The sequence below is a fragment of the Papaver somniferum genome, chromosome 5 (genome assembly GCF_003573695.1).
Source record: "Papaver somniferum cultivar HN1 chromosome 5, ASM357369v1, whole genome shotgun sequence".
In the NCBI taxonomy this organism is placed as follows: domain Eukaryota; kingdom Viridiplantae; phylum Streptophyta; class Magnoliopsida; order Ranunculales; family Papaveraceae; genus Papaver; species Papaver somniferum.
Window position 1 is genome coordinate 27,233,891 of NC_039362.1, and position 26,971 is coordinate 27,260,861.

General features: G+C 40.8%; 1 pseudogene; it reads left to right on the plus strand.

Moving 5' to 3' along the window:
• Positions 1 to 179: 179 nt before the first annotated feature.
• Positions 180 to 19,341, plus strand: LOC113281228 (annotated as a pseudogene).
• The last annotated feature ends 7,630 nt before the right edge of the window (positions 19,342 to 26,971 follow it).

Consider the following 26,971-nt stretch of genomic DNA (forward strand, 5'->3'; position numbering starts at 1 on the left):
AGTTGGTTTGGTTTTGCATATTCTTATCTCTTATATAGATTGCGCACGTAACCTCATTATTTACCTCTAGTTTAGCTACGTACCACAAATCCACGTGGTTGTTCATCCACCCGTCAATCCAACCTAACATACTTCTTCTTACTTACTCATCTCATTCCCGACAACCCTTATAAGAATCCAACTTCTCATGTTTATTATTTTCATCATCACAAAATTTTCTCATTCTTACTACTACATTGCCTTAGATGGTTATTTGATCATCACAGGCACTTTCGAATTCAAGTACTAGCCAGTCTTGTTTGTTCGAGAAAATTCTGCATTAGAACCACTGGGCAGACCCAAACTTTTCAACAAAGATACTATCAACATGGTAACTGTTGAGGAAATCCGCAACGCTCAAAGAGCCGAGGGTCCAGCTAATGTGTTAGCTATTGGGACTGCAACTCCAGCCAATTGTGTCTTACAGGCTGATTACCCTGACTACTACTTCAAAATTTTTAAATAGTACCACATTGCCTAGGGAAACCTAGGTCTCGTGTTTAATAAGTCTCGGACAATCCTAACCTTGTAAGCCGATTTTCGAGGTTAGTTAGGCTCATGGATTTCTTTACATGGTATCAGAGCCAGACCCCCTCAAGACTATCCGTATCCGTGGTTTCTGTACCACTCCGTATCCGTATTTGCCTGTGTGTGTGTGGTTTCCGTACCACTCCGTATCCGTATCCGCCTGTGTGTATCCGTGGTTTCCATACCACTCCGTCCATGGATTTCGTGCCATCCAGTCTGTGTAGCCCTAATCGTTGAGGGGGTGTTAAATAGTACCACATCGCCTAGGGCAACCTAGGTCTCGTGCTTAATAAATCTCGGGCAATCCTAACCTTTTAAGCCGGTTTTCGAGGTTAGTTAGGCCCATGGATTTCTAACGAAAATCACTAAGAGCGAACATATAACTGATCTCAAAGAGAAATTCAAGCGAATGTGTAAGCTCATTTCTTTCTCTCTATGTTTGTTATCTTACTTTATTTATTTCTGTCTCGACACTTAACTGTGGAGGGAGTAAGCAGTCTGTTGCAGTGTTCACGAGTGCAAACCTCTGTACTTGAATCATGTAATGGAAGATCTGATATGAATATGTTGTCACTGTGAACACGTAAATCACGAAGGCATCTATATGTTCACAAACAATGTTCGCACTCTATGTGCCCACTCGAACTGATGAAATGACTACTGACTCCTTGGCTCAAAACCTTCGGGTTTATCATAGCCTCATCAAATATCATCACTAGAGGCGTTCACATAGAGGAAGATAAAGAAAACGTAGTACAAAGGTAAAATCCGTGGAGTATCAAATGAACGTATAGTACTGAAATGTAAATAAGACTCGGATTTACGTGGTTCAGCGCTAAGGCCTACATCCACGGGGTTGTCGTTTTCACTATGCATTGATGATTACAGAGGTAGTCGAATGACTTTGGAGTCTACATTAGTTTGTGAATTGTAAAAGATAAACTTACACTTACAATTCTTCTCTCTCTTTTCTCCACTCTTTTTTCCGATCCCCTTTACTCTTGGTGGAGAAGGGGTATCTATAGGGTTAGATTGTGGGACCCGTTTCTGAGGGCCGTTGGAACCTTATCTTCTTGTGCTTTGTGTCCGTCATGCGGAGGTCTTCGTTCATTACTTAATCACGCAGAGTAATCCTCGTTCGTTCCACGGGTTGATCGACACGTATATTGCTCAGAGTGTCTGATGCGGGTAGTTGAGACGCATGCTCGTGTCAGACAAGTGTCTTCTGTCCCTGTCACGTCCATGTCAGTCGACCTTTTCTTCACCGTTGATCTTGGCTTCTTTTGGGGATGAGATAAAGTAACTCTTCGGGAGTTATTTGGTGCTCCGCAGTACATCGTGTTTTTGGTACATCTCTTATCTTCTGCCCTTGGATTTGTTCGAGCAAAGATCCGACGTCCACGGGATGGGCTTCTTGGCTGTGGGCGTGTGTCATCATGTTTTGATGGCTTGGTCCGCATGCTCTCCACGTGTCTTCCTACATACACATGTTTGATGGTGAAATATGTACACACAATTTTCCCCTTTTCTTTGGGCTTGAGTGTTTAGTGGAAGCATTGAAGAAAACAGACGTTACATATTCTTCATCTCTCCTAATAACTTCTCCTAGATACTTGGGCACGTTTCTCATTCGTGAATTAACTGCTCATTTAATGGGCACGTTTCCCATTCCTCCATTATCTTCCTTCTCTTTCTTTCGAGTATATTAAGGAGGGGAGAAAAATTAATTTCATTCTCCTTGAAAATTAATTTCATTCTCCCTGTCAGTCTTCATTATTTGTTCTTCAACCATTAAATTCTCTCTGCCTTAGCATTAATCACGCTCGTTTCTTCTTTGTTTCTGGTTTGTTGTCTTCTTTTGGGATTTTATTTGTGGTGGTAAGGTTTCTTTTCTTCGTCTCTGTTGTTTTAAGTTGTGTTGATTGTGCTGAAACAAAATTTTCTGCTGTTGTTGTACCTTGTTTGTGATGAAGAACACCTTTTGATGTATGTATGATAGTTTGCCCCTGTTCTTCTTCTCAAGTCGAGGAGGCCATTGTTGCACTTGTATTGATTGAACTTTTAAGCTTAGGATTTTAGGGTTTTAGGGTGTACATGTATGTATGGTAGTTTTGGGGTTTCTGGGGTTTGTTGAAATGAACTGGTAATTTTGTTGTTTTTTGATATTTGTTGATGCCCTCGTGTTTGCTTCTAACTTGTTTTTGTTGTTCCTCTTCGCAGCCATGTCTGACCGTCCGCGGCTTTCATATAAAGCTTCGGCTTCTAGTCTACCGAGATCCCCTCCATGTAGAGAGTCTGATAGATATCCACCTGGGGGAGATTTCTATAAATTGTCTCAAATGGATCCCCGCGGTAATAAAGTTTCATCTTCTTCTGGGACGAGGGCCTCTCCTCCTAGGAAAGGGGATCCATCGAAGAGTCCTTCCGGGTCTCGAAACACTGTCGGTCGTGCTGCTTCTTGCCCTCGTGATGACTCGGGGTGTACGCATATACGTCCTCGCGGTGGCACCTTCGATATTCCCCCTCTTCGTTCCATAGTGCCCGTGCAGCACCCTCTGCCGCCGCCTCCAGTACTTTCTTTCAAAGGGAAGAACTCCAAAGTTGGTGCGCCGAGGGCGGAATCGTCTAAGAATCCTCCTTTAAAAAGAAGAGCTTCCGAAGCTTTTGTTGGTTCGCCCGATCCCGCGGAAGAGGATGAGGTTTCCCCGGTGATACGCAGTGTTTCGGTCAGCAAGAAGAAAGTTACGTTCAAGCATATTGACCTTGAAGTTTTCAAGGAAAAGCATGAGATTCAAGCCTTCGAGGTTCGTTTCTATACCCCTGAGGATGATATTACTTACGAGCTCATCTCGAAGTATCAGTTTGATGAGTTTCACCTGCTGACTACGGTTGGAGCCTTCGAGGCGGGTCTTATGCTGTCGTTGTACAAGTCTGGTGATTCCTTTTATTACGATGTACTGGCTGGTCGTGAAGGCTCTTCCACCAATACTCACAGTCGTTCCGTGTCGCAACTATCGGGGAATTATCTCTGCGCACTGAGGGAATGTTATCTGCGGAGTAAGGGGGAGACGACGATGACATGTTACTTTCCAAATCCCGCTGAGAGGGAGTGGTATACTCCTGAAAACTTCAACAACTCCTTTGGGGATTATGTCAATAGTAGGAATCGTAAACCGTGGAGTGTTAGCCTTCGAAACCTTGCTGCTCCTCGGGGCGAAATTCGTCTGTTAAGTGAGGTTAGCGATGCCAAACTGAAATACGTTCCGGGCACCGAGGGGTCGAGTCAGCGGAAACTTTTTCCCGCGCGCGAAAGGATCAAACGTGACCATGATTATGAGTGGCACGCCACTGTTATTGAAATTGTTGGTCCTTGGGCGTATGGTTGGATTCCCGGTCCGTGGTAGGCTTCTAAAAAGTCCTACAAATTATAACCGCAAGTGCACGGTGTCGAGGTGTAGAACAATGCAAATACGGGTCGATCCACAGAGACAAGGTGTGTGTGAGTTGAAGTTTCCTAGATAGTTCTGAGCTAGTGACAGTGAAGCAAAGGGACAAAGGCAATGAGCCTAAGGCAGTGAAGTAAAGAGCCAAAGAAAAAAAGTAAAACAGTTGCAGTGAGGCAGTGAGTCAGTGAGGGAAAGAAACAGTGACTTTAGGCATAATCACTAAGGCTTTTGATTCCACCTCTAACCTATGCTAAGTCAATTTTCAATGCTAACTCATGTTCTTGCCCCTTGTTTAGATATTAGTGAGATTCTAGCCTCAGCTAACTATCTAGATAGCAGTGGAGGTTCGAGCCTGCTGCTTATCAAAGAGGTGGTTTTAAGAGAAGGATTTAGGGTCACTAAGTTAAGTCTAGTCCTTGTAGTAATTGGGGCTCTCACACTGCAACTACCCGCAGATAAGCCACTTAGATGATTAAACCTTCCTAAAGGATAATCTAATTACAGCTAAAATGTTCTTCCATAGCACTAACTGTCTGATTAGAGCACAACTAGTCTAAGGTTTGAACAATAAACATTAATCATGAGCTGCAGCACCATCAATCACAGGGTTATCCTAACTACAATGTATGCTTGACATACAATGTGAGAGCAATGTGATGAAATGCTTAAATTATAACTGTCCTGCACAGTTTCAGAACACAAGAACATTGTCTACACATTAACCAACTAGCATTAGCATGGAAGCTTCATCTCAACCTTAGCAAGTGAAAAATTAAAACATGATGAATATGTGAAAATAAAACTGAATTTGAAAGTGAAGCAAAAACAGAACATGAACAATTGAGGAACTGGCTAGTCCAGTCCTCTTGGTGGTGCACTGGCTAGTCCAGGCATATCTTACAAACATCCCACAACATCTATTTATACATATAAGAAAAATCCCAAAAATCCCACAAATCAGTGAAATTAGGGTTTACCCAAAAATCCAAAATTCACTCACCTAACACACTGATAACAACCCTAATACGTGACCCATGCTTCTAATTAGACGTACAATCAATTTCCCCCAAAAAATCCGCAATTTATGGAATTAGGGTTCTTATAAAAATTTCTATTAAAATTTACCTAATTTCTGATGAAACTGGTAGATGTCGACCCATGCCTCCAATTCTTCTCCTGATGCTCTAGATACGTCCAATTTTCCATCTAACTCAACCTAATTTACCAATTTTCACACGTTAGGGTTTTGGAAGAAAAGCGTGTATAAAAATGGGAAATTAGGTGGCTAGATAGGTGGTAATGATGGTAGTGGAGATGGGTTTTGGTGTTTGGTTGATTTGAGAGGAGATGGTGGTGGTTGAGGTGGTGGTTATGATGATGGCGGACATGGGTTTTCTCTGCAGCGGAGTGGAGGAGAAGATGGATTCGATGGAGAATAGGAGAAGGGGTTGTTTGGTGCGGGGTATAGGTGTTAGGTGCTTGGGTGTGTGGCGGGGATAGCAAGCTTGATGATTTGCGAAGCTCAGCCGTGGGATGCGGGAATGATAGATTGATCTAATGGCTACAAGTGAAGAGGCTGGTATCGACCGTCGGATGCCTGATACAACGAAACTGACGGCTCAAGATGGAGTTAGGTGTTGTAGTGTTAGACAGGAGCTTCAGACTTTGATGTACTGGCAATGCTGCGACCATTGGATTCAGATGTGATCCAATCTGACGGCTCTCATGGAAATGGGTATGGATCTTGGAAATGGATTTGGGTAAGGGTTTTGGGCCTTGGGTATGCCAAGCCCATATCTTCTTTAAGAACAATTCTTCCTCTTCAAGCCCACTTCTAATTGATCCGGCTCTTGCAAACACCAATCTTCGCTTCCTCCTAGCGGGAGTCTTTGCCGGTTCTTTGCTCTTTTCGCTCCGCAACTCATCTAGACTTTATTTGGTACCTAAAAATGCAAAATTAAGTAAGAAAAGTATTTATTCTTGAAAACAATGAAAATACAGAATATGGGTTAAAATGGAGAATTAGAGCACAAAAGATGAGTTAATTGCCAAGAAAAATATATAGAAATATGCACTTTTTAGCACTCATCAAATACCCCCAAACCTGAATTTTACTTGTCCTCAAGTAAAACAAAACTAAGGAAATCCTACCTATACCACTGTCGCTGGTCTCTCGAATGCATTTAGCATATGCACTAAGCCTTTTAAACCACTAAGTGTCCCTAGTGGACGAGTGAAGTCTCGTGAAGGTTTGCTTAGAACGTACCTACAAAATTCTAGGACAAAATATAAGCTCAGATTCCATCAAATGTGACATGTGCAAGACAGTAGAAGCTCACAGCAAAATGGAGATGTCAATCTAGCTATCTAAGGCACAATCCTAGCACTGATAACAACTAAAGACACGTGATAAGAGTGTAAAGTGTATCTACACATGTTTCTAGAATGAACTGAAGTTATGACTACTAATCACCAAGAGATAGTTTTTAGGCTAAGAACCGAATTCTAAGCCAAGCTAGCTGTCCGGCTTTACGAGAATTGTGAATGTTCACCCAATGAGTTGGTGATATTTCAGTTTACCCGCGTTATACATCGATGGCTGCACCCTCCTTGCTTATTACAAGACTATTTACAACAAAAAGATGACTCTTTACACGACTCTTATTTACATTGATTACTCTCTTTTATTTTTGGAACAAGAGAGAACTATTGTCTTTAACATGACAAAACATGGAATAAATACTTGATTTTATTTATTTATTTATTTTTATTTTTTTGATATAAATCTTTTTTTTTTTTTTGTAAGAAATAACTTTGATCTTTACAACATAGTGACACTTTTGATACATGAACAAAAAGAAAAACATAATTACATGACTCTTAGCAAGAGGTGGCCCTTATCGAATGCATCCGGTCAAATTCTATGGTTGCTTTTCTTAATGTATCCTCCAACTTCTATCCCAGCCAACCAAAGAACAAGCTAGTCAAGTCTCATTCAGTATTCTAAAGTGATTGGCAATCTAACTTCCTATCAAACACCTTGAATATCGAGGCTATACATGTATTGGTAGATCGTGCGCGTGCAAGTTTCTTATCACATGTAAATTGTGCTAGAATCAGGGGTGCCTAAATATCTAGACTAAGAATCCTAATAAAAATACATATTTGCACAAGAGTCAACATTTCAAGGTAAATGAGCTCGATTTTTATGATTTTTCATTTTTTTAATTGTTTTGGAATTTTTTAAATTTTTTTCAAAAAGAGGGAGTTCTGTTTTCAATTATAACATGTTATCGTGGTATCTACTCTATACCCCCAAACCTAAACTAAACATTGTCCTCAATGTTTCTAATGATAAACATATTCATAACTTGGACAAATCAGAAGAACATGTTGAGTTTTGAGAGAAAGGAAAGAGATTACCCAATTTAACGAAAGAAAGAACCGAACTCCATTGTTCATGGTTAGAATCCAACATATTTCAGCCGCGATCGCCATGGGGTAGTAAGATATAAAGAAAAAGAAACTAAAAACTACCTACCAGATTATGTACAAAAAATTCACTATATACATAAAGTCTAAAGAGTTGAGGATCAACCCAAAAGACAAAGTGTTGAAACATAGAAAGTTTCAAAACACTAAAATTGGACTTAAATGGGAGTGAGAGTGAAAACCGAATGAATCACCCCTAAACCTAAATTGTTCAACAGGTTTACTTTTAAGCACAAAATCTTTTAATTTTAGGGGTTCAGGATTCAAAAGGTCTAACTCATAATGGACTGTTTTCGGGATGGGCAAAGAAATGCATTCCAACTGTGGATCTTTAAAAGTGTTATATTTTGAAGCAAAATAGTCCAAGAAGACTTGGGAGGCACACAGTTCCAATCCTAGATTGGGAATTTTCAGAAAAGTTGGTTTAAAATTTTTGTTGCAAACCAAATCTAGGTTGGGTGGAATAATCTCGATTTGAGATTTAGGTAAGAAAGTGGGTACATCTAAATTATTTTCATGGGTACGATCAATAGTACCAACACATACTTTCCCTAAATCAGAAACAGGTAAAACATGCTCACATTCATCGAACAAAACATCAAGACCTAAATCAGTATCATGATTGTTCGAAGTACTCAAATCATCACCGGAAGAAATAACATTTTGTGACTTAGGCAAGGAATCAGACACATCAAATTCGTCCTCATGCATAATAAAATTAGTGTCTACAGAAGATTCAACTATTCCTATGTCATGTTCATCTTCACAGAAGAATTGTACAAGCCCCATATTAGAATCAAAATCATATGAATTACAATGAGTATCAGAAGAAACAACATTCATGAAGGTTGAGGCTGAGAAGCCATATGTTATTGAACCAAAAGGTTCCACAATATTTTCAGCAAAAACATGTTCTTCTAACATATCATTATCATCATAATCATCATCATGGTAACATGCATATTGATCCTCATTAAAAGTGGTGGTGTCCTTAGTCGATTCATGTTCCTCTAAATCAGGTTCATATTCAATATCATTTAGATGAATGGGACTGGACACTTCATTAGGGACAACATGCATTTCCTCATGAATTTCCTCCTTTTGTAGTTGAAACAAAATCTGATCTAACTTCGCCTGAATGCGTGATATAGTTCTATCAGAATTTTGCTCACCGAGTCTGAGAGCTTCTACGGTGGAGTCTAAATTCATGGGAGTACAAAATTCTTCATGTTCAAATTGTGGTGAATGGTACATGTGTGCATGGTCATTAGGGTTTACAAAATATTGATCGCAACCTTCGAAAGGTTGATTATGGTCCCAATGACTACCAGCCTCACAATTTGGATTTTCATGGTATCCCCTAGATTTCCTAAATTCATGCAAAACATAGCTATATTCATCAGGGTGGTCTAAACCACCACAAAAGGTACAAACATGCATATTAGGTTGGCTAGGTTGATACATGGGTGAATAGTTATACGGGTTTGCATATTGAGGCTCATGACCTTGAAAAGGTCCATAATTATAATCCCTATAACTATTGACATCATGGTCTGTGGGAGGCTCATAAGGTGAATCTTGCCCGTAAGCATCTCTAATAGATTTATTCCCAAAGGCAGACCAAAATCCAGACATGTCTTTGTTTTATGAAATAATCACACAAATCACAAAAAAGTAAGGCCCATAATTTGATTTTTTTTTTTTTTTTTAAAGGGAGATGATAAAAATTTGGTTTAATTTGGGAGCAATTTTGGTTTTAATTTTGGGAGCAAAAATTTGGTTTTTGAAATTAGGAGCAATTTTTTTTTTTTTTTTGTGTTGGGTTTTGAAGCCCAAATTTTAGTTTAAAAGAAACTACAAGCCTAACAAACAACTAAATTACAAGCCCAAATAAAGAAAGAAATAAAAATAAAACTAATTATTACAAACCCACAAAAAAAAGAAAATAAAAATAAAACTAAAATTATTACAATCCCAAATAAAATAAAAAAAAAAATAAAAGAAATAAAATTAAAATAATTATTACATGCCCAAAAAGATAATTACAATTACAAGCCCAAAAGAGAATAACAATACAAACCAAAAAAATTACAAGCCCAAAAAATTTGGGTTTGGGTTTAGGCTTACCTTTTTGGAGGGAAGCCCAGTTGGGCTTTTATCCCTTTTCTTAAGTTGCACAAGCCCAGTTGGGCTTTGGATCTTCCTAAACTTTTGTTGGAGAGGCCCAGTTGGGCTTTGGCTCTCAGCAACAAGCTCAGACCAGCAACTCAACAATAGCAGAAGGAAAACAACAGCATCACCAGAGGCTGGCTGTAGCAATGGCCCAAGCACCAGCAGCAGCAGGAAGAAGTAGCAGCAACAGCAGGGAGAAGAAGAAAGTAGCAGCACAGTTGCAGCAACAACAGCAAGAGCACCAGGCAGCCAGCAACAGCAGGAGCCACAGCAGCTCAGGTTGGCAGCAGCACCAAGGGTTAAGCACAGGTAAAGCAGCAACAGGTCATTGGCAAGCAACAGGTCAGTTGGAGAAGGCACCTGTTACTCAAAAGAGTTATCAGTTAATAGCAAGCTACAAAGAACATGAAAATTACACTAGATGCTACACTAAATGCTCATGCAGGAATGCAATGCAAAGATGAATATGCAAGTTATGATGCAGAAATGTAAGCAAGAAAACAACTTCAACACAGCACCAGTCTCCGGCAGCGGCGCCAAAAACTTGGTAGGCTTCTAAAAGGTCCTACAAATTATAACCGCAAGTGCACGGTGTCGAGGTGTAGAACAATGCAAATACGGGTTGATCCACAGAGACAAGGTGTGTGTGAGTTGAAGTTTCCTAGATAGTTCTGAGCTAGTGACAGTGAAGCAAAGGGACAAAGGCAATGAGCCTAAGGCAGTGAAGTAAAGAGCCAAAGAAAAAAAGTAAAACAGTTGCAGTGAGGCAGTGAGGGAAGAAACAGTGACTTTAGGCTTAATCACTAAGGCTTTTGATTCCACCTCTAACCTATGCTAAGTCAATTTTCAATGCTAACTCATGTTCTTGCCCCTTGTTTAGATATTAGTGAGATTCTAGCCTCAGCTAACTATCTAGATAGCAGTGGAGGTTCGAGCCTGCTGCTTATCAAAGAGGTGGTTTTAAGAGAAGGATTTAGGGTCACTAAGTTAAGTATAGTCCTTGTAGTAATTGGGGCTCTCACACTGCAACTACCCGCAGATAAGCCACTTAGATAATTAAACCTTCCTAAAGGATAATCTAATTACAACTAAAATGTTCTTCCATAACACTAACTGTCTGATTAGAGCACAACTAGTCTAAGGTTTGAACAATAAACATTAATCATGAGCTGCAGCACCATCAATCACAGGGTTATCCTAACTACAATGTATGCTTGACATACAATGTGAGAGCAATGTGATGAAATGCTTAAATTATAACTGTCCTACACAGTTTCAGAACACAAGAATATTGTCTACACATTAACCAACTAGCATTAGCATGGAAGCTTCATCTCAACCTTAGCAGGCCTCGTGAATCTCCTCCTAGTCGTTATGGGGATTTCTGTCCCTGGCGTTTGAACTTCGAAGGCATGAACTTTTCTTATGCTCTCGACGTCGTTGAAGGAGATGAGGAGGAAGGTTCTGGTGCTATACTTCCACCGAAGAGTGTCACTACTGCCAAGGTGTCGAAAAAGAAGAAGATTGGGCCCAAGCAGTCTTCTACCATTGTGACGGGTGAGGCTGAGGTTCATGAAGAAGTTACCAGTCCGGTGAACGAAGAGTTTGCCGAGGATGAGGAAATGTCTATGGGGAAGAGCGCACTGATACTTCCCCTCCTAATGTCGAGGAAGAGATTGGTGCGATTTGTGATGGTGTTGAAGTGAGAAATAATACCGCGGTGGCTGACGGCAGTGTTATCGCGGACATGTCTGCTCCTGCTGGTGAGGCTGCGGACACTCTCCCCACCATTTCTCAAGAGTTCTCCTTTGACAGTATTTATTCCGCAGGGGAACTCTTTGACGATGCCCTCGATTTTCCCGAAGGCTTTTCTTTGATTTCCCCCAATGATGATTGGGATGTGCTCGGGAGTTCTAGTAAGGCAGACGCTGCTGTTCAGGATGAGGGCGCGGATGATCGCGATGCGCATGTTGATGCCGAAACTTGTGCCGATGGGGAAATATCAGCAAAGAGGAAGTCTGTGGTTGACTCGCCTTCCGAGGATTTCCCTCATTCGCTGACGTTTGAGGGTGAGGATGCCATAATGAATTGGCTCAAGAAAAAGGGTCTGTAGTTTGTCCCCCATCCTGCCCCGGTGATTGCTGGTGAGAAGGATTCCGATGCTTATACCCGTCGGATGATGGAACTATCTTCCGAGGCGCGTGTATCTGAGATGTGGGGGAAAAGCTTGAGTGTTCCCGAAGCTACCCTCGTATCGGAGCCTCCCACTTCTGTTTCTGACATGATGGCCATAGCCGATGGGTACCAATACGGTTTTCCCCAGCAGCGTGTCTTGGAGGTAAGTCTTCGTACATATCTCTTCGTGGCGTATCTCTTCGGTGTAATAATGTTTGCCATTTGATGTGTAGATGATGAGGAGTGAGCATTGTAACCATGTGTTTTATCAATTCTTTAAAGCGAAATCTTTGAAGCTGGAGGCCAAGCTTCGTCACATAGAAAAGGCCTTCTCTGCGGCTGAGGTGGAGATAGAAGAATTGAAGAATAGCCTTAAAGATAAAGAAAGGCTGGGTGCAGCGGAGACTGGTCTTCGTTCAGAGCTTGCCGCCGTACGCGCTGAGTTAGAGCAAACCCGCGGCCAAGTTTCAGTTTCACAGGTTTGGTTCTTCTCCATTTTTCTCTCGTAATTCCTCTCTACTACTTTGTTGTTCTGTCTGAGTCTCCTCACCCTATCTTCAGTGGGTGGCGTCCATGAGCTGATATGGCTTCGAAATGAAAGGGCACGACAAAAATCTCGTATCAAAGAGCTGGTCGAGAAAATTAAGAGCGAAGCCAAAAAGTGGGACGCTCGGGATGAGGGATGGCGCGCAAGGCATGTTCAAATGGTTTATATGCTGAATCTGTATAACCATGACCGTACTTTGTTCAATGGTACGCTGCTGTGGACACGTGAGAATCTGCGGGAGTCCCGTGAGCGCACTTCATTGTTGGAGTCTAGAATACATCTTCTGGAAGAGGAATTACGAAAGGCTCGCTCCCTTCCTTTTCCGGGAGTTAAGGAGAGCATGATGTGTCTTACCAGAGAAAGGGACGATGCTAGATCCGAAGTTGGGGCTCTGCGTCTCGCGCTGAAATAGGATGCCAGGCTGAGTCTGAGAGAAATCTCGAAGTATGTATGTACAGACTTAGCAAAGGGGTATCAGAGATAAACAACGAAGTCAACCACCTTCGTCACATGGATTCGATGAAGCAGGTAGAATTAGATGCCAGTCAATTTACTCTCACCAACCTTCAACTAGATTATAAGAAATTATCCGCGGAATATGACCATCTTGATGAAGCGCGAGATGCGGTTGTTAATGAGTATGAAGAGGCTTCGGCTTGTGTCGAAGGTATAACCCTATTTCGTCGAGTGTGATTGTGTCTTTTATGTGCTAACTCCCTTGTGTTGTCTTTTTCAGAGCTCGAGGGACAACTCCGCGTTGCAAATGAAAAATTTGAAAAGGCTCAATCTTCCTTAGCGCAGCAGGAAGAACAGACTAATCATTTTAAGAGTTTGGCGGCATCCCGCGAGGAGGCCGTTGGTGCTGCTTCCAAAGAAGTGAATCGTCTATCTTCGTTGTTATCCCTAGCCCACCAGCGGATGGCAGTTATTATGCATAAGGCTCGGTGTCAATTGGCTGAGGAGACAAACAAGATGCTGGAGAAGATTGAGCTTGGCCTTAAGACCGAGCATGGCCTCGTGAAGAGCTATCCGCGTCGTCCAGTACCTCCTCCTTGCCTGGCTCCTCGGGACCCTCATCTGGTGGGAGCGTCCCTTCAACTCTTCGGAACAACCCTGCTGATGGGGCACATCATCTAAGTAGAGACCGCGACATCATTAGCCTTCCGTTAGATTTTGCTAGTATTTTGTAAAAAGAATATTTTTGATGTGTATTCCTTGTATTGGCCTTGCCGCTTTTTGTAACCAACCTTTATGAAATGGATCATTTTTTTGATATACCTGCAATATCAGTTTGTTGTTTATTTTAAGCATTGTGAGGAAGGACACTAAAAACAAAAGAAGAGTTTTTTAAGTGTTTGGGTGCGATACCGAAGGGAGGTACCTTCGTGATCGTCTTGAGACCTGTCACCCGCTGGCGAACCCTTGGCCAGAGGATTCCCAGACGGTGGGGTCGAGGAACGTTCTAGGATATGGGGTAAAATATTTACATACACCCATTCCGTCGACCCGTTGCCTTAAGATTGGTTGGGTATCTCTTTCTGCTGGGTGCCTTCTCCCCGGTCTTACACTTATGGACACTGATGGGAGCCCTGAGAGATTGTAGGTTGACTACTTTCCCCAATATTGTTGATTAGTTTTGTTTACTCGAATTTTAGAAGGCTTGTTTGATTGATAGGTTGAGGCTGCTACTCCTCGTCCAGAGATAGAAACATGTAGAGCGGTTACGCTGCCTTCTTCTTTGGGATCTTCACGCAGATGCAAAGCTGCGTTGCACCTATGGGTAGTATGGTTTGAGCCACTTAGCATTCCAAGGATGTCGGAGAACTTCGCCTTTCATATTGCGAAGATGGTAGGAACCGTTCCCCAATGTCGTGTATTATAAAAGGTCCTCCCCACGTAGGTGCTAGCTTTCCCCATTTCTTTTCTTCGTTGATACTGTGGGATTGTTCTTAGCACATACTGCCCCTCTACAAAATTTCGAAGTTTACCTTTTTGTTGTACTCCCTTGCTAGTCTTCGTTGATAATTTTCCATCTTCTGCAATGCTGCTTCGCTTCTTCCTTCCAGGTCGTCCAATCTCTCCAACATCATGTCTGTTGTGAGATTTTTCTCCCATGCTTCAGTTTTTGTGGTTGGCATGAGGATCTCTGTTGGGATGACCGCTTCAGCTCCATAAGTGAGGAGAAGCGGAGATTCCCTAGTGGTAGATCTTCGTGTTGTCCTGTATGCCCATAACACATTGTGCAACTGTTCACACCATCGCCCCTTATGTTCGTCTAATTGCTTTTTGAGGATAAGGGCGAGGGTCTTGTTAGTGGCTTCCGCTTGTCCGTTGCTTTGAGGGTATATGGGGGTGGATTTGTTCTTCCTTATTTTGAAAGTATCGAAGAGAATGTCTATATTTTTCCCTTGTAGCTGCTTACCATTATCGGACACGATTTCTGCTGGTATGCCGAACCTGCAAATGATGTTTTGGAATATGAAAGTAAACACATCCACGTCTCTGATCCTGGCTAAGGCTTTAGATTCCACCCATTTACTGAAATAGTCCGTGGCTACTATCAAAAATCGTCTTTCCCCTGATCCCTCGATGAAAGGCCCGACGATATTTATGCCCCATTTTGCAAATGGCCACGGGCTACCTACAGAATTTAACGTTGTTGCTGGCGCGTGTATCTTTTTGGCGAAACGCTGACATTCTTCACATCGTCGGGACATTCTTGCGGCATCCTGTATCATTGTGGGCCAGTAATATCCTCGCGTTTTTTCTTTGTCGGCTAGTGATCTCATGCCGCTATGATTCCCTGCGTCACCATAATGGATGTCGTTTAGAATTCGATGTCCCTCTTTCTGGAAAAGCAGCGTAGTAGCGGTCCGAGGAAGGATTTCTTGTACAGGATTCCATCCCGAAGGTCATATCTTCCTGCTTTGGAGAGTATTTTCCTGGCTTGTTTATGATCCGCGGGTAAAGTTCCTTCTTGGAGAAACGCATGAATCACCTTTCTCCAATCATCTTCGTTGCTGAAATCTTCGTCTTGATTTGCTCTTGACAGGATGTCTTCTTCGTAAAAATCGTTATGGATGTCTTCTCCTACCTGGTCTTCGATGTTTTCTTCCACTGTATCTTGATTGGTAGCGAAGGAGAATTGTGATGCAACCGAAGGCTCGTATACCCTTGTTATCTTAATAGCTTCGACGCTTTTGTCCTTCAGCATGGATGATATATATGCTAGGGCATCCGCGTGCTTGAGATCCCTTCTGCATAAGTGCCGGAACTTGATGTTTGGAATTTGTGATGCCAATGTTTGGACCAAGGCCATGTAAGCTGAGAGGGTGTCGTCGTACACATTGTACTCGAGCCCTATTTACCGTATGACAAGCTGTGAATCACTTGTCAGTCTTACATCGGTTACCCCCATTTCTATTATTAAACAGAGGGCATGTATGACTGCCTCGTATTCGACGATGTTGTTAGTATGCTCTTTGAATTCTAACCTGAGTGCATGTACGATCCTTTCTCCGGTTGGGGTGGTGATGACGATGCCTATTCCTGCTCCTTCCTTATTTTTGGACCCATCGACGAAGACTTCCCATTGTCTTTGACTCGCGGGTTCGAGGATATCCATTGAATCTTTGCTTTCTTCCTCGGCTTCTAGTATTCCCTCAATCTCCTCGTCGTTGTCCAGGGGGAGGTCTGCTAAGAAATCCGCCAAAACTTGGGATTTTCGGGAATGTTGAATTTCATGGATGATGTTGAATTGATCCAGGTGGGTGTTCCACTTGGCTATTCTGTCCACTTTTCCTGCGCTTTTAAGGACTGCTTCCAGAGGTGCTTTGCATGGGACCCGGATGAAGTGAGTTAGGAAGTAGGTTCTCAGCTTTTGAGTAGCCCATACCAAAGCTAGGATAAGTTGTTCGATCTTCGTGTAGTTCCTTTCCGCAGAATTGAGGGTTTTACTGACATAATAGATAGGTTGTTCTATGTTCGTATTGGTTTTGACCAACACTGCGCTAACTGCGTCTTCTGTTGCTGCTATGTACAATGCCAAAACCTCATCAGGATCCGGCTTCTGCAGGATCGGAATTGAAGCTAGGTGTTCTTTGATTTTTTGGAAGGCTTCTTCGCATTCTGCGGTCCATTCAAACTTTCTCCCTTTTTTGAGAATATTGAAGAAATGTTTGCATTTGTCCGAGGATCGGGCAATAAATCTGCCCAAGGCTGCTATGGACCCATTGAGCTTCTGCACTTCTTTTAAATTCTTCGGGGATGGCATTTCTACTATGGCCTGAATCTTCACTGGGTCTACCTCAATGACCCTTTTTGTTACCAGATATCCGAGGAATTTCCCCGAGGTGACACCGAAAGTGCATTTCTCTGGATTTACTTTCATGTGATGTTTCCTCATTGCTTCGAAGATGTCTCTCAGATCCTGGTGGTGATCTTTGCGCAGCTTACTTTTGACGAGCATATCGTCGACGTAGACTTCTAAGGTACTACCAATCCATGGCCTGAAGATAGCATCGACCATTCTTTGGTATGTTGCCCCTGCGTTTCGAAGCCCGAAGGGCATTCTAGTGTAGCAATAAAGGCCATGTGGGGTGTAGAACGCAGTGTGTGGATGATCTTCTTCTGCCAGGGCTACTTGGTTGTAGCCAGAATGTCCATCCATGAATGACAGTTCTTCATATCCTTCTACTGCTTCCACCAGCTGATCTATGCTTGGCAGGGGATAGCTGTCCTTTGGACATGCCTTGTTGAGGTTAGTAAAATCGATGCATATCCTAACCCCTCCATTTTTCTTAGGAACGACGACCATGTTGGAGATCCATGTAGGTTACTTGACTTCCTTGATGAAACCCGCGTCTAGTAGTTTCCGAAGTTCTTTTTCCACTGCCTTATGATACTCTGGTTCTTTTTCCCTGTTTCTAGCGCCAAATTGTGAACACGTAAATCACGAAGGCATCTATATGTTCACAAACAATGTTCGCACTCTATGTGCCCACTCGAACTGATGAAATGACTACTGACTCCTTGGCTCAAAACCTTCGGGTTTATCATAGCCTCATCAAATATCATCACTAGAGGCGTTCACATAGAGGAAGATAAAGAAAACGTAATACAAAGGTAAAATCCGTGGAGTATCAAATGAACGTATAGTACTGAAATGTAAATAAGACTCGGATTTACGTGGTTCAGCGCTAAGGCCTACATCCACGGGGTTGTCGGTTTCACTATGCATTGATGATTACAGAGGTAGTCGAATGACTTTGGAGTCTACATTGGTTTGTGAATTGTAAAAGATAAACTTACACTTACAATTCTTCTCTCTCTTTTCTCCACTCTTTTTTCCGATCCCATTTACTCTTGGTGGAGAAGGGGTATTTATAGGGTTAGATTGTGGGACCCGTTTCTGAGGGCCGTTGGAACCTTATCTTCTTGTGCTTTGTGTCCATCACGCGGAGGTCTTCGTTCATTACTTAATCACGCAGAGTAATCCTCGTTCGTTCCACGGGTTGATCGACACGTATATTGCTCAGAGTGTTTAATGCGGGTAGTTGAGACGCATGCTCGTGTCAGACAAGTGTCTTCTGTCCCTGTCACGTCCATGTCAGTCGACCTTTTCTTCACCGTTGATCTTGGATTCTTTTGGGGATGAGATAAAGTAACTCTTCGGGATTTATTTGGTGCTCCGCGGTACATCGTGTTTTTGATACATCTCTTATCTTCTGCCCTTGGATTTGTTCGAGCAAAGATCCGACGTTCACGAGATGGGCTTCTTGACTGTGGGCGTGTGTCATCATGTTTTGATGGCTTGGTCCGCATGCTTTCCACATGTCTTCCTACATACACGTGTTTGATGGTGAAATATGTACACACAGTCACCAAAACCGAAACATCTAACTTTTTGTTTTTCCCTATCCATGCATGCAGGCGAGAAGTCACAGATTAGAAAACGTTACATGCATATCACCGAAGAAATTCAGAATGAAAACCCTAACATGTGTGAGTACATGGCTCCATCACTTGATGCACGTCAAGACATAGTTGTTGTGGAAGTACCACGACTAGGAAAAGAAGCTGCATCAAAAGCTATCAAAGAATGGGGTCAACCAAAATCAAAGATCACTCATTTAGTCGTTTGCACTACTTCTGGTGTTGACATGCCTGGTGCTGATTACCAACTCAGTAAACTACTGGGTCTTCGTCCTTCTGTTAAACGGTTGATGATGTACCAACAAGGTTGTTTCGCTGGTGGGACTGTCATGCGTCTTGCCAAAGACTTGGCTGAGAATAACGCTGGTGCACGTGTACTTGTTGTGTGTTCAGAAATTACAGCAGTTACTTTCCGTGGTCCAGCTGATACTCACTTAGACTCCCTTGTGGGACAAGCTCTTTTTGGTGATGGTGCAGGTGCTATGATCATCGGAGCGGACCCTGATGTTTCAGTGGAACGTCCACTTTTCCAAATCGTTTCTGCGGCTCAGACTATTCTTCCCGATTCACATGGAGCAATCGATGGACATTTACGTGAAGTTGGTCTGACTTTTCACTTATTGAAAGATGTTCCCGGATTGATCTCCAAGAACATCGAGAAGAGTTTAGATGAAGCTTTCAAACCAATTGGTATCACTGATTGGAATTCTTTGTTCTGGATTGCTCACCCTGGTGGTCCAGCAATTCTTGACCAAGTTGAAGCTAAACTAGGATTAAAAGAAGAGAAGCTCAAGGAAACTCCAGCGCTTGTGTTCTGTTCATCCTTGATGAGATGAGAAAGAGGTCGATTGAAGAAGGAAAATCGACTACCGGAGATGGATTGTTTGGGGAGTTCTGTTCGGGTTCGGACCGGGTCTTACAGTCGAAACCGTTGTGCTTCATAGTATCCCAACTATTTAACGTACTAGCTAATAATTATGATTCGAAAGGTATCAAATCGTTCTTCTTTTCAGTAATGTGAACTGCTTGGAAAAAGGTTGTGTAGTTTGTAACATGAGGTAGGTATTGTGTGGGATAGGGTTCATCCATGTGGTGTGTTGCGTTCTTGTAAGGTTTTTATGTACACAATTGATATTTGTTTGAACGCTTAATCAGGGGATATCAAAATTAATTGGAGATAGAGAAAAAAGACAAAAATTGGATCCAAATATCAAATTAGGGTCACTCCTTATCTAAGTATTTTTTTAAATTTTAATCTACCCCTCACTAATCCGGTTTAGTGGTTAATAATAATTATTAAAAATTTTAAGTATTTGTTAAATGATTAGTATGTATTTGTATTTGAGTGAGTAAGATGAGAGTAGAAAGATGGAAAAAAATTGAGAGGGAATTTTTTTTGGTGAAAGTGGAGGATGATTGTGAAGAGAGAATTGCTGCTAAGAAGTTGAAAATTTGATTTTTTCTTTGAATCCACCATTGTTGCAGCTGAAATAGCTCGGTGCCGGCATTGTATTCAACCGAAAAAACCTTGCCGGCATTTGTTGGAAATTTTCTGGTTTTGATCTTCAAAACCTTTTTTTTTGTTTTAATCAGACCACTGCTGGCACAATCAGTTAATTCTCGAGCATGCCGGTACCTATGCCGACATAGTATGTTGCTTAAATTTCTGTGCCGGCACATGATGAAAAGTATCCAGAAAATTGATTTTTTTTTTTCACTTGAGTACCGGCATTGATAGATTTATATCGAGCATGCCAGCATTTAATTCCGGCATTGAATTCATCATTTCCGGCGATGTAAAAAAATATATTTCCGGCATGGTCTTCATCACTTCCGGCATGGTCTTCATCATTTCCGACATGTTCTTCATCACTTCCGACATGGTATTCATCATTTCCGACATGTTCTTCATCACTTCCGACATGGTCTTCATCACTTCCGGCATGGCCTTCATCATTTCCGACATGTTCTTCATCACTTTCGGCGTGGTCTTCATCACTTCCGGAATGGCCTTCATCATTTTCGAAATGCTCTTCATCACTTTCGGCGTGGTCTTCATCACTTCCGAATGTGAAAAAAATAAATCCTTTTCAAAGTGAGGAGCCGGCAGAGAAGGAGAAGAGAATTTGAAAGGGAGTGGGGAAAATTTAGAATTTGAAAGGGAATGGGGAACATTTGGGTTTCAAATCTTTAACCCTAAAAGAGATTAATAATAAGTGGAGATGGAAATGGGGATATGATTTTGTTTTTTGATTTTAAGTTTTTTGATATTTATTTTGAGGGAAGGGTACTTTAGTATTTTTGCCCCCAAAAAACACCCCTTAGCAGACACCCTTGGTTGGGGGAAGTAATTCATATCCCCCAATTAGTTTCCATATCCCCAATTGCACGTTCATTTGTTTACGTGTTTGTGTACGTTCCTAATAATAAATGATTCTTAAAAAAAAAGAGCCCTACTTCCCAACTTGAATCCCTCTTTTTCCTTAGGTCCCTTCCTATGGGTGTGGCAAACCAAAGAGTTTGCCATTTAAGCACCCACTATGGAGGGGGGAAACTGGCCTGGCTAAGTGGAAAATTTGCCACTTAGCCAGGCCAGGTCAAGTTTGCATTAGGTGTTTACTGCACCACTACCGGGTTTTATAAGACCGGTCGGTTTAGTTTGCACCGTTGAGTATAATCTGATCCAACGACCATAATTTCCCCCCTATAAATACCATATTCCTCTACCATTTTCACTCATACTTTCTTCTTATTTTCTTAGTTTTTACAATGGCTCAAGAAATGTCTATGGCTCAGTTCATTGAAGAGGAACATGCGGCCGAAAATCAAAGAGTTGCACTTCGATCTAGTGTGGAAAATGAATTTAGAAGAGAAAATAGTTGGAGAGTTGCACAACAAATCAATTTTAGCACGTTCGAAAATGAATGCATCTGCAGGAATTATGTTTTTTACACTAATCATTCAATCGTTGATGGTGCATTACGGCTAATTCCGTTTTGGGAACGCGTTTTAACGAAATTTGAAGAAGAAACAACGAACCTCTATAATCGGAATTCGTTGGGGTTGGGTGCTCGGTTCTCCGTAATTTCCAGGATTATTAACAAGTATATTGGTATGATGAGGGAAGAGGCTCGAAACATGAGAAGTGGTGAAACCCTGGTGGAGATTGATCAAAGATGTCGTGCAAAGTGGTTGCGTGACAACGGAGAGAAGTTCTGATATGCAAGTTGTTATGAAATCTTAAAAGTGTTCCCCCAATTTAATCTAGCTTATCAATTCTAAGTTCTTAATTATAACTTATGTAGAAAACTTTAAATGAAGATTATTATTTATTAAACAAAAGTGCAATTACGTTAATGATTTAAACAAACCACGAAATAAAAACTAACAAAAACAACTAACAAAAACTCTCAAACTAATGATTACCACCAAATACAAATTCCCCTAAGCCTGTTGGATCTTGTGAAAACTCATTATTCTAACTCTGAGATGGTGGTTGAGTAGCATCAGGTGAGTCATAACCTTGAAATGGTATCGGACCCATTGGAGGTGCTTGAAATCGGTGAAATGCTGAACTTGTTGGGGTATAAATTACGGATTGCCTAAATGCATCCAAATTTACGTGTGCACCACTAGGAGTAACTACAGGACCTTAAAGAATGAAACCAAGAGGAGAATGAAAACCCTCCTCCATCTCCATCTCCAAGTTTGCTTGTTGAGTTTCTTCCACCATAGTCTCTTCCATCGTAGGGTCATGACGACTTTTACGACCTCCACGAATTCCACTTGCGCGACTTCCACTTGTACGACTTCCACTTGCACGACTTCCACTTACACGACCTCCACTTGCACGAACTCTTGTATTGCTTTCACTGGGCATTTGAGAACTTGACCCTAACGGAATCTCAGGCAATTCATAACTCATATTGTCCCTCAAAGCCTGCATCTGACTCAAGTGAAAATTTTGGAATCGTCTGGTAAAATGCGAAAAGTTGTTCAACTTGGTCTTATACTCTTCTTTTGTTGCATCCACACCATCGTATGGATAGCTCTGTTGCATACCTTCACTAGTAAGTTGAACTGTAATAACATCTCTAGACGGTGATAAAGTCCGGACTTCCCAAGATATCTGAGGCAGATGTGACCCCATTTGAGTGCTAGGGTACGTACATGGTTCGCCCGTTTATGGTGGGGGTTGGGATGGAAGATCTGTAAGTGGAAAATTGCTAATTGCTAGAAAGTCAACACTACCTAAGTTTTGTGGTTGAACAACAATACTTAGCTTGCATACCTTTTAGTACCAAGTGTAGTAATGATAGTCATTTTCTGGTTCTTGGATCAAATCATCAGCGTCTTCCCAAGGTTGTCCATTACTTATCAACTTCATCCAATCATCATGTGAAATAATTGAAGTTGGAAACGGGTTGATGGCTTTTACCTTTCTTCCTTGTAACTGAAAAAGATGTCTTTCTCCGTAGTACCAAATACCCTGACCACTAAGTGGACTGTAAAATACAAGTCTCTTAAGGCTCAACCGAAGCATGTCTTGTGCCGAATCAGAATTGAACTCATCTATTACTGTATACGTCGTTGTCATAATGATGATACTAGTTTTGCACACTTGTTGCATCCTTTGCGTAGCAGCAACATTTTGACCATCGTTAATCTGTCCAATCCAATTATCAGCTCTATACTTGTACACGACTGGAAATATTAATCGTTTATCATGAAGATCAGGTTCGCTGATCGTAAAGTAAGTATACCACCAATACTGAAAAATAACATTGACAAAAATTGATGTGTCAATAGTTAGTACATTTCACCACTGAAAAATAACATTGATATAATAAATAGTTCTTACCTCCAATACGACCCAAAATGCATTTAAGCTATCAGTCTTCTTAATTGAGCAATCACTGAGACATATATGTATACCTCAGCTAAAATTGCAGAACCCCAATCATAATTTGGCCTAACATCCATAATACAAAAATCCGTTCAAGTTCGGGATAATCTTCAGCTTTGTTTATCCCCCTGGCATTGTAACGGCTCAAAAAAACCTTCAACCCAGACACTCTTAATCCAAATGAGTGTATGTATCTGGAATTTGGCTTTCCTCAAGTATCATTTGAATACAAGGGGAGTAATTTTTTCCATCTTTCTTCTGATATCCACTTTAATTGGTTAAATTGTACTACATCACCCTCACATTTTATTCCAGTCAACATATAAAATCTAACGTTGTGAACCCTAAAAACAACATGGTCATAAAATCAAAGTTTGTATGTAGAACTAAAATTTGTATCAAATTAAAATTTGTTTCTGACTAAAACTTAAACTATTGAATGGAAGAAATAGAACTTACCACACTCAAAATCCTTGAAAAAGAAGGTATTTGCAGTGTTCCACTAACGTTCACAAATAACTCGCACAATTTGAGTCATGTGGTTTTTTCCTTTCATGACATATAACGCTTCCAAGGATATCTTCTCAAGGATTCTTGTAAAGGTTCTAGGAGTAATTCATAAATTTCACTTAGCTCAGACCACCCACCTCTTAATTAGGTAACAAAACTCGCTCGGGATGGTTAGATAAATCCATAGATGTTACACCAGATCCAACTAGTTGCCTAACATTAGCGATCTCGTGCTCTTTATCCTGAATCCATACGATATCACTATCTGCAATAGATTTTCGTTTTTCCTTCCGATTTCCTTTCCTTTGGTTTTCTTTTTTGGAACTCATTTTTAAAAAACCGCTCTGGTCTGCTCTCTAGAGAAGGGAAGAAAGGATTTTTGTTTTGTGAATGAAAAGGGGTAGGAAACAAGGATATTTATAGTCGGTAGAGCACCGACCGTGAACGGTCGAGATTACACCGCTAGCGGTGTAGTCTCGACAGCTTATTCTTTTCCCTATAATGGCGTGCATCGTTTTCCAGTCCACTTGGCATGGAAAAATCACAATTTTACTAGTTGCCGTAGGAACCGACCTTAGGATGTCAAGTCCAGGGGAAGACATTTACTTTACTTTTTTATATTCATTTACAAAAGATTTACAAAAAAATATATGAAAACATTGATGGAGGAGCTTTACCGTTTGGACAATGCTACGTTGACGCCCAAAAATCCTGGGATAAATCCTAGGAAGAAATCGTGCGGCAGTTGGTGAATGCCCTCTACCATTGGGATTAGTGTGTGGCATGCGGGTCCAAGCTATCTCTCTCCCGGTGATATCCACGGATATAATCCCGGTAGATATATCATTATTGTTACCATTTTACCTTGGGGTTTTGGGAACTGGAATAATGCGCCAAGATATATAGTAAAACCTCTATAAAATAATAGTTTCGGGACCGACAAAAATTTATCAATTTATATTCTAAAAAAAAGTAATCAACAAAATGAACAAATACGCCTTATTCCATTGTAAATTGTTTTCGTCATTGTAAAATTCGTTCAATGGATGACACTATATCAAAGAACACAAGTGAAGTGTTAGAAAAAGGAAATTTTGGTTGTTGTTCCCATTAGTGCTTCATCTAGCTAGTTGTTAGAGATGATATATTTTCTTTTTTTCCGTTCCGATCTGGGTTGCACCAACGCGGACGCGTCGATGCGGACACACATGAGGCGGACGCAGACACTACAAAAATTTTAAAAAACTAGGACGCGGACACGTATATACTTATTTTATTTATATATTATTTATATATACAATTATGTATTTATACAACAAAGTCAAGAGTTTCGATCCTAAACATTAGAAAATAATGCTATATGTGTATAAATTTTAAAAGAACATGAGAAATCGTTTGTCTATACACGTCGAAGGTCAAGCAATCAATCACTATTAAACACATGGAACAATCGAAATGCATTTTTAGAACAACAAATGCCCAACCAAAGGTATATGTGATGTCATTTCCAATTACAAAAACCTAATAAAGGCTTAAATGATTGATCTAAATGTTTGTCTTTCTTCATTTAGTTAATAATAGTAAAAATAAAGAAAGGACTTTAAATGAAAATGAAGAAAAAAATGCTTTAAACTCGAGTCATCAGGGCGTCCAAACAAGACGCGTGCGGGACGTGTATATTGGTGCGTCGGACGGTCTGACGCGGACACGACTCAGAAAACAGAGCGTCCGTGCAACCCAGGTTCCTCTCAAAATTAGTTTTTACTTTTTTTCCCTCTCTTTAGCTAAGCATAAAAGTACACCATTATTATAAAACTAAAACTGGGTTAAGAAGATGGTTTACGTGGGCTTAGACCAACCTATAACCAACAAGAATAGAAGATGAGATGTTTTTCATAAACCGTGAAAACCATGCATGTTCCCTATTTTGTCCCCCCCAAAAAAAAGCAGGCACTATGTGAGGGTTTTCGTTTGTTTTCTGTTTGGTTTTCTTTTGGGGCTTTGACTACATTGTATTGAGATTTCTCTCAAATATGGTATAGATAGTGAAAAAGCGGGGGTAAAACAATCACACCCAATATTTCGATTAACAATTTGTATGGACTAACTCCAATATACTTTCAAGAGAATCAACTAGAATCAATCTTAATAAAGTATATCAAAGAGTTATATCTCTCTTTCTCGATTCAATTCTTACTCAAGCAAATAGAAATCTGCGAGTCTAATTGAATACAAGAGAAATCACTTGAACGATACCAAAGACCAATGTTCAAGTATCAATCAATGTAAATCAACAACCAAATATTGGATATTCTAATTGATTGATGTCGACGCACAACCTGTGATATTTCAATTATATAACAAAATATAATGCGGAAAGAAATAACACAGACACTAGAATTTTGTTAACGAGGAAACCGCAAATGCAGAAAAACTCTGGGACCTATCCAGATTGAACATACATTGTATTAAACCGCTACAGACACTAGCCTACTACAAACTAACTTCGGTCTGGACTGTAGTTGAACCCCAATCAATCTCACACTGATCCAAGGTACAGTTGCGCTCCTTACGTCTCTGATCCTAGCAGGATACTAAGCACTTTATTCCCTTAGCTGATCTCAACCATAACTAAGAGTTTCTACGACCCACAGTCGAAGACTTTAATAAAAAAATCTGTATCACAAAGAAAACTCTATGATAATAGATAAATTAGTCTCCCAGAGAATTACCCACAAGTTTTGTTCTGTCTTTTGATAAATCAAAGTGAATATGAACCAATTGATAACCCTGAATTATATTCCCGAAGAAAAGCCTAGAATTCTCAATCACCTCACAATAATCTTAATCTGTGCTTCGAAAGAAGATATTGTGGAATCACAAACGATGAGACGAAGATGTTTGTGACTACTTTTATATCTTTCCTATCGGAGATAACAATCTCAAGCCAATCGTTACGATTGTACTCAAAACGATAGAATCAGCAAGATCATATCACACAACTACAAGAAAGTAGTATCAGTATGGCTTCACAATACCAATGAAGTCTTCAAGTCGTTAACCTGGTTTACAAGAAGAAACCTAAGGTTAAAGGAGAATCAACTCTAGCTTATACAACTAGTATCACAATAAGGTGTGGGGATTAGGTTTCCCAGTTGCTAGAGTTCTCCCTTGTATAGTCTTTCAAATCAGGTTTGCAATCAATGTTAGCTTAGTAAGAAA